The sequence below is a fragment of the Mesoplodon bidens genome, assembly GCF_964165515.1.
Source record: "Mesoplodon bidens genome assembly, chromosome: 9".
NCBI classification, from domain to species: domain Eukaryota; kingdom Metazoa; phylum Chordata; class Mammalia; order Artiodactyla; family Ziphiidae; genus Mesoplodon; species Mesoplodon bidens.
This window is the reverse complement of record NC_138166.1, coordinates 31,010,650-31,018,120: the sequence shown is the minus strand read 5'-3', so window position 1 is coordinate 31,018,120 and position 7,471 is coordinate 31,010,650. Positions and strand designations below refer to the sequence as shown.

Below are 7,471 nucleotides of genomic sequence, written 5' to 3'. Positions count from 1 at the left end.
ATCCATTTTATGGGGAAATGATACCTTTTTATTAATGACTTCCTGACAAAGGAAAAGAGCAATCTTCCTAGTTCCCTCCTCATTATCATCATCATACCATCTCTACTATCATCATGGTGTCATCCATACCAGCTGTACCATCTATGTACTAACCATTTTATGCACATTTTCTCATTTAATAAAGCATCAAAACTCAGGCAGACTTTGGGAGGAGCTGAAAATATGTAAGTATCTTTCCTCTCCCCAAGCTTACCTACTCAGTCTTAGCAGGTGAGGAGGTTTTGCTTAATTGAATCTAACTCCCCTTTTCAGATCTGTGTTCATGGAAGTTTAGAAGAGGATCCTTTATGGTCAGAGATGTTAGAAATAGATGGTATCTCCAGTCTCCTCATTTTATTTTATTTTTTTTTATTTTTATTTTTTTTTGTGTGTGGTACGTGGGCCTCTCACAGTTGTGGCCTCTCCCGTTGCGGAGCACAGGCTCCGGACACGCAGGCTCAGAGGCCATGGCTCGCGGGCCGAGCCGCTCCGCGGCATGTGGGATCCTCCCTGTCCGGGGCACGAACCCGTGTCCCCTGCATTGGCAGGCAGGCTCTCAACCACTGCGCCACCAGGGAAGCCCCTCATTTTATTTTTATTTAAAGGTTTTATTTATTTTTTGGCCATGCGGAGCAGCTTTGAGGGACCTTAGTACCCTTACCAGGGACCAGACCCAGACCCTTGTCAGTGAAAGCCTGAGTCTTAACCACTGGACCACCAGGGAATTCCTCTAGTCTCCTCATTTTATTTATTTTACTTTTATTTTTATTTTTTTAATATATTTATTTATTTTTGGCTGCTTTGGATCTTCGTTGCTGCACGTGGGCTTTCTCTACTTGTGGTGAGCGGGGGCTCCTCTTCGTTGTGGTGCGCAGGCTTCTCATTGCAGTGGCTTCTCTTGTTGCAGAGCACGGGCTCTAGGTGCATGGGCTCAGTAGTTGTGGCGTGCAGGCTCAGTAGTTGTGGCACATGGGCTTAGTTGCTCTGTGGCATGTGGGATCTTCCCGGACCAGAGTTTGAACCCGTGTCCCCTGCATTGGCAGGCGGATTCTTAACCACTGCGCTACCAGGGAAGTCCCTAGTCTCCTCATTTTAAATGCAGACATGAAGGCTCAGGGAGGGGAAGTCAGGTACACCAACAGAGAGATGGAAACAAGTTTAGAAATAATCTAATCCAATTTCTTGGTTTCACAGAGGCAGAAGTTGTGTGGCCCACCCAAGGTCTTGTAGCAATAATAATACCTTTGGGTCCTCACCATGTATCAGGCACTGTACTAAGAAATCAACATAGTTTATCTCACTTATTACAGCAACCTGAAGAATAATTCATATTATTACCTCCATTTTGTAGAAAACTGAGGCTGAGAGTGGTAGAGTAACTTGTTCAAGGTGAGCCAGTCAGCTGGCACAAGGTGGAGTTGGGATTTAAAGTTGGGCGGATTAACACTTCTAACCACTTAGGCTCCAGTGCCCCCAGCAAGCCTCTGGCATTGCAGATACAGAGGTCAAGTGAGCAGACCCCAGATTACTGTCCAGTCACTCAAAACTTGCTTGTTTTAACTAAGAACTAAAGTGTTGAGATCACACAAACTTTTCATAAAAGTAAAGTAAAAGCAAACACACAGAATAGTTTATACTGTTTTGACAGTGCGGCAGGACTGTCCAAAAAAGGTCATTATTTGCAGTGATAGCTTTTTTCAACATATAGTTTTAGTGTTTGCTTTAAACATGCACACAAAAAAGAGAGTCTGGTATAATGCTGAAGTGTTTTAAATTAAATTGAAATATTATGATATTGCATAACTGTTTTAACATGCATCTCTTAAAAAATGACTTTTCTTATATAACTGCAATATTATTTCCTACAATACCATCATCACACCTAAACTTTAACAATAATTGCCTAATACTACCTAATAGTTCATTATCGAATTTCCACTATTGTCCCAAAAGTCGTTTAAATTTTTTTGTTAAAATCTGGATCTAATCAAGCACCAAGATTGCTTTTTCTCATTTTATCTCTTTAATCTCTTTTATTTACAATGATCCAATTTTTCCTACCCTCTCTTTATCTTTCTCTTTCTCCCTTCTGCCCTTCCTCCCTTCCGCCCTCCTTCCTTCCTCCCTCTCTTTTTTTTTAAAGGTGTATTTTTGGTTTTATTTTATTTTATTTTATTTTTTAACATCTTTATTGGAGTATAATTGCTTTACAGTGGTGTGTTAGTTTCTGCTGTATAACAAAGTGAATCAGCTGTACGTATACATATATCCCCATATCCCCTCCCTCTTGCGTCTCCCTCCCACCCCCCATCCCACCCCTCTAGGTGGTCACAAAGCACCGAGCTGATCTCCCTGTGCTGTGCAGCTGCTTCCCACTAGCTATCTATTTTACATTTGGTAGTGTATATATGTCCATGCCTCTCTTTCACTTCGTCCCAGCTTACCCTTCCCCCTCCCTGTGTCATCAAGTCCATTCTCTACATCTGTGTCTTTATTCCTCTCCTGCCCCTAGGTTCTTTATAACCTTTTTTTTTTTTAGTTTCCATATATATGTGTTAGCATCCAGTATTTGCTTTTCAAAAATATGGAACGCTTCATGAATTTGTGTGTCATCCTTGCACAGGGGCCATGCTAATCTTCTCTGTATTGTTCCAATTTTAGTATATGTGCTGCCGAAGCAAGCACTCTCTCTCCTTCTTTCTCCCTCCCTCTCTCTTTCTTTTTTCTTTTTTTAAAATTATATTTGACATTTTTATTTTAGGCTGCAAAAACAAAAACGAGCAAACAAACAACAAAAAACTTGAAATAGGCTTGTCAAATGATGTAAATTCATCCTTTCCAGGGAGCAGAAGGTAGACCATCGTGCTTCACTGCTGCTTGCACTCTGCTGGGTTTTGATCCTTCTTTGGGTCATAGTCTGGATCATTTTCCTCATCTCCTTCTCTTCCCCTTCCTCATCCACTTCTTCACCTTCTTCATCATAATCATCATCATCATCTTCAATAGCTTCTCCAGTAAAGTATACTGATCTTGATTATGCGCTCTGATCTTGGGATTATGCGCTCACATAAAAAGTGACCAATTTCAAAGTCCTCAGCAAGGATAGCTTCAGCAGCAGCATCCAGATCTCCACTCTCAGGAACTTCAGGAGGGGCAAAAAAATTAAAGAAAGAGTAATTAGAAACTGTTTTGGTCACAGTACGAACTGTCCCACGTCCCTTGTGTTTCTGCTTCTTCTTAATGGTTTTCAAAGTGACATTCTTCCCTTTTTTCCAATCTATCTGGCACCCTGTACAACCCATAATTTCTGGTCCATCAAAAGAAAAAGGAGGGCCTCCCTGGTGGCGCAGTGGTTGAGAGTCCGCCTGCGGATGCAGGGGATACGGGTTCGTGCCCCGGTCTGGGAGGATCCCATATGCCGCGGAGCGGCTGGGCCCGTGAGCCATGGCCGCTGGGCCTGCGCGTCCGGAGCCTGTGCTCCGCAACGGGAGAGGCCACGACAGTGAGAGGCCCGCATACCGCAAAAAGAAAAAAAAAAAAAGAAAAAGGATCAGAATCATCTGGTTCTGACCTCATCCTATATGTCTTTGTCAATACTTCATTTGTGAAATATTCGTTGGGTTCAAAGTGAAATTCTAAGACGAAACTCATAGGCTGACCAGCATCTGAGAACTTCACTTTAATATCTTTCAAGTGCTTCAGAATAGGTTCATCATGTTCCTGAACCATATCACTGAGCAAGTCAACATTCTTAAAAACGGTCAACCAAAAGTCAGGAATTCCTTTGGGGTCTTCTTTATCTTCATCCTTTTTCTCATCTTCAATCTTGGCCTTTTCTTTTAGTTTCTATGAAATTTCATCTTCCTCATCTGGTTTCCATTCACATTCTTCTTCTGTAGGTTCATAAATGGCATTGATGATCTCAAATCGCTTATCAAATAGAGGTTGATAGAGAACAGCATACTTTCTTTCAACATCGTGAACCTCCTCATAGAACTTGACTCCTATCTGTGCACATTTAACTTGAAGTTCTTTGAGAGCATTCACGCGTCTTCTAACTACCCTAGGAAAGCTTTCAATGTATCCTGTTGATGTTTCTACCAGACCATCAAGTCTTTCTTGAAGGGCTGCAAGAATCTGAGGATTTTGCATCATCTGAACAGTCAGCTGACGCGCTTTGATTCTTATTTCCTCACCAGTTTCTTCTTCTTCTACTTCTTCAACATCATCCAAATCTTGATCAAGTTTAGACTCTTCTTTGTTGTCGATGTCTGCCATGTTGTATGAGCGCCAAATATCGGTGGCTAGCACGGGGAGCCAGGCGGCCGGAGCTGCGCAGGCAGTGACTCAGGACGGCGACGGGAGGAGCAGAAGGCGGTGTGGCGAGCAGATGGTGTTTAAAAAGCTCTTTCTTTTTTTATTTTTATTTTTATTTATTTTGTTTTATTTTATTTTTTTGCGGTACGCGGGCCTCTCACTGTTGTGGCCTGTCCCGTTGCGGAGCACAGGCTCCAGACGCGCAGGCTCAGCGGCCATGGCTCACGGGCGCAGCCGCCCCGCGGCATGTGGGATCTTCCCGGACCGGGCACGAACCCGCGTCCCCTGCATCGGCAGGCGGACTCTCAACCACTGCGCCACCAGGGAAGCCCACTCTTTCTTTTTTTAAAAAAATAAATTTATGTATTTTTGGCTGCGTTGGGTCTTCGTTGCTGCGCGTGGGCTTTGTCTAGTTGCAGAGAGCAGGGACTACTCTTCGTTGCGGTGCGCGGGCTTCTCATTGCGGTGGCTTCTCTTGTTGCGGACCATGGGCTCTAGGCAGGCGGGCTTCAGTAGTTGTGGCACGTGGGCTTCAGTAGTTGTGGCTCGCGGGCTCTAGAGTGCAGGCTCAGTAGTTGTGGCGCACGGGCTTAGTTGCTCCGTGACATGTGGGATCTTCCCGGACCCAGGGCTTGAACCCATGTCTCCTGCATTGGCAGGCGGATTCTTAACCACTGCGCCACCAGGGAAGCCCCCCTCCCCGAAGCCCCCCCAAATTTTAAAATTTTAAGACACTATCAACAGAGCGAAAATACAAATCACAGAATAGGAGAAAATATTTGCAAGAGTCTAGTATCTAGATTATATAAAACGCTCTTACAACTCAAGAAAAAAACCCCAAATGGTTCAGTTTGAACATGAGCAAAGGACTTGAATATACATTTCTCCAAAGAAAATATACCCATGGCCAATGAGTTCATGAAAAGATGCTCAACATTATGGGTCATTAGGGAAATGCAAACGGAAACCACAAATGATACCACTTTACACATACTCGGATGGTTATAATAATAATTTTTCAAAACCATAACTATACTCCAATATAAAATAAAAGTTAAAAAAGATTAAAAAAATAAAAACCAGACAATAGCAAGTGTTGACAGGGATGCAGAGAAATTGGACATTGGGACTCTCATACATTTCTGGTGGAAATGTAAAATGGTGCAGCTGATGTGGAAAACAGTTTGGCAGTTCCTCAAAAAGTTAAACAGAGAATTTCCATATGAGTCAGCAATTCCACTTCTAGGTGTATACCCAAGAGAATTGAAAACGTGTGTTCACACAAAAATTTGTACACAAATAGTTACAGAAGCATTGTTCATAACTGCCAAAAGGTGAAAAAAAACAAATGTGTGTCAGCTGATGAGTGGATAAAGAAAATGTGGTATATACCTACAATATAATATTATTTAGCCATAAAAAAATGAAGTAATGTTATACGCTACAATGTGGATGAACCTTGAAAATATTACACGAATTCAAAGAAGGTAGACATAAAAGTCCACATATTGTATGATTCTATTAATGTGAAATGTCAGTGTAGGCAAATTCATAGAGACAGAAGATAGATTAGTGATTATCAGAGAATGAGGAGAAGGGGGAATTGGAGACTAACTGCTAATGGGTACAAGGTTTTTTTGGGGGGTGATGGAAATGTTCTAAATTAGATAGTGGTTATGGTTGTTACAGAACAGAGTGAATATACCAAAACACACTGAATTGTATAAACTAGTGAATTTTATGTTATATGAAGTATATCTCAAATTTTAAAATGCCATAAGTAAAAAAAAAAAGAAAAGAAAGATCAACAAAGAGAGAGAAAGCTAAACAGTCTATCTGGAATGTGAAACCATTATGTTGACCCTTAATCACTTTAAGTGGTTCCAAAATGCTGCCAGACAAAATTGCCCCAATGAAGCAACAATGAACCTGTGATGATGGTTTTTTTCCTTTTCAATTTATTGTGGCAGTAGAAATGAATCAGGTGTCATAAACAAGTAATAGAAGGACCCTATATAAAAATTATTAGGGCTTCCCTGGTGGCGCAGTGGTTAAGAATCCACCTGCCAATGCAGGGTACAAGGGTTCGAGCCCTGGTCTGGGAAAATCATACATGCCACGGAGCAACTAAGCCCACGTGCCACAACTACTGAGCCTGCACTCTAGAGCCCGCAAGCCACAACTCCTGAGCCCGCGGGCCACAACTCCTGAGCCCGCGGGCCACAACTACTGAAGCCTGCCCACCTAGAGCCCGTGCTCCACAACAAGAGAAGACACCACAATGAAAAGCAAACACACCACAATGAAGAGTAGCCCCCGCTTGCCGCAACTAGAGAAAGCCTGCAAGCAGCAAAGAAGACCCAATGCAGCCAAAAATAAAAATAAATTAATTAATTAAAAAAATTATTATGCTGTGTGATCTATCAAATGATATATAATCGATTATACACACTGTTAATACAGACATAAATTATGAGTTTTAAACTTGCTGTATATAACAATATAATTTATAATTGTTTGACGATGATAGTGGTGTGATTATGTCTAAGAATATAATACATTAAAAAAAAATCTATTCATGGGATTTCCCTGGTGATCCACTGGTTAAGAATCCACCTTGCAGGGTGGATTGCGGGAGATGCAGTTTCGATCCCTGGTCAGATCCCACATGCTTCAGGGCAACTAAGCCTGCACACTCTAGAGCCCGCCTGCCACACCTAGAGAGCCTGCATGCCGCAACTACTGATCCCTTGCCCTCTGGAGCCCATGCACCACAACTATAGAGCCCACGTGCTCTAGAGCCTGTGCACCACAACTAGAAAGAAGCCTGCTCACCACAACAAAGATCCCAAGTGCTGCAATTAAGACCTGACGCAGCCAAATAAATAAATAAATAAATAAATAAATAAGAGGTTTGTTAAAAAAAAAATCTATTCACTATCCATATTGGCTTGTATATACAGAGAGTATCTCTGAAAGGATATAAAAAACTCTGATATCATTCTTTCCCTGGGGGAGGGGAACTGAAAGACCTAGGTGAAAGGAGTCTTTTTACTATAAACCATTCAGTACCTTCTTAATTTTGAACCATGTGAACCTATTGATTACTCAAAAA

General features: G+C 41.9%; 1 pseudogene across 1 annotated transcript; it reads right to left on the bottom strand.

Annotated features, from left to right (window-relative positions):
* Positions 1-2,777: 2,777 nt before the first annotated feature.
* On the bottom strand, positions 2,778-4,845 carry LOC308622483 (nucleosome assembly protein 1-like 1; annotated as a pseudogene). Its single transcript has 2 exons — positions 3,592-4,845; positions 2,778-3,377 (listed from the first exon to the last, which is right to left on the bottom strand). The product of its transcript is annotated as a nucleosome assembly protein 1-like 1 (transcript).
* Positions 4,846-7,471: the final 2,626 nt, after the last annotated feature.